Source organism: Aplysia californica, unplaced genomic scaffold (assembly GCF_000002075.1).
Source record: "Aplysia californica isolate F4 #8 unplaced genomic scaffold, AplCal3.0 scaffold00213, whole genome shotgun sequence".
Classification (NCBI taxonomy): Eukaryota; Metazoa; Mollusca; class Gastropoda; order Aplysiida; family Aplysiidae; genus Aplysia; species Aplysia californica.
This window is the reverse complement of record NW_004797483.1, coordinates 787,058-788,649: the sequence shown is the minus strand read 5'-3', so window position 1 is coordinate 788,649 and position 1,592 is coordinate 787,058.

The following is a 1,592-nucleotide window of genomic DNA, read 5'->3' as shown; positions in this document are numbered from 1 at the left end:
AGAGAGAGAGAGAGGGGGGTGGAAGGGAGAGACAAGAGACAGGGTCGACAGACAAACAGACAGATAAAGTGATAAAAAGTCTGTTTTCTAACCTTTGTATACTTCGAGAACTCGTGCTTCGATCTTCGAACTGTTTTGGACGATGCAGAAAACACCCCCTCTACTAACATGGCCGCGTTTTTCAGATCAAAATGTTCACCACTGTTGTATCCCTTGCCACACTCGGTCTCTTCTTGCTGGTTAAACTCTATAAACTCTTCACTTAATTTGTCAATTGGCGATAGGGCAAGAAGAGGACTCAGAAGTGAACACACTCATACATCCATGCCAACATATCTGGACACGAAAAGCGCACCATTTTCGTTCTCTATGCCTATCTCAAGTAAAAGTTCTTTTTTTTCACAGCGGAAATACGTTCTTGAGTTCGCTACGATAATATTATTACATTACGTTATACGGCGTGTTCTGGGAAAGTAGTTTCAATCTTCTTTCTGCCTCGCAGCAAAAGCTCCTGAATCTAATCTTTGTGTGTTGTGACTTGCTGTATAAATACCGGCACTTAATACTTTTCAAAGCTATAACACGATTAAGGTAGGTAAATCAGCACACTGTTTTTGCACAATAGCTTAATCTTGTTGCTAAGACAGCCCTACTAAGATTCTGTTGTCAAATGAGGTGAGTGGATGGAACAACATGTTGGTATCAGATCTGTTCACAAAAGACTTGGCACATAGGCGTGACTCATTCTGTCAACTGAGGAAGGAAATACCGAGTCTATGACAGTGTGTCTTTTCGGTTTCGGTTGCTGTGTAAGAAAGTGACCATTGAAAGGTCGTTTTAGTGCTCTCTCTCTCTCGACCACGAAGGGTCTTTTTCTTTAGTTTTTAGTAAGAGTGTTACGTCACCTGCAACACAATAAGGTCATATAAGTGCCGAAGAATAGAGGTGTTACAAGAGAGTAACAAACACGAAAAAGAAGGTAGGAAAGAAGGAGCAAACTACACCAGAGCACCCGCCAACCACCCACACGAAAGGTCTAAAACATAATAAGATGTGTACACCTTTTCAAAACTAACAGTTGTTTAACTCTACGAATACGTAAGTCGTGCGCTCGCTCATATGACCATATGCAGTTAGAGCGCCGTAAAACTCTTTCCAAAGAACAACAAGAAGAAATCAAAAAGAAAAACAACTCCCTAAAAAAGAGAACAAACAAGCAAATAAAATAAAACAAAACAAGAATGCGGAAGGCTATTTCACCTTATCACGCAGCCACTTATGGTTTTAGAATAATCATTTTTGAGTTTTAGAGCATCACAATCGCAAAAATACGCATAACTCCGTTTACCTTATTTATATAAAATAAACACCGAATTGAGCAGAAGTGAAAGATCCGTACAGTTTGATTATTAGATCTATAGATAAGATGGGTTTTTTTGGGGTTTTTTTTTGGGGGGGGGTTGTTTGTTTGTTGTCTGTCTGTTTGTTCGTTTGTTTGTTGTTTGTTTGTTTTGTTTGTGTGTTTCATCATCATCATTGCCTTTCTCACCCTGCACCAGGGTATAGGACACGGACAAACACCCCCCACTTTT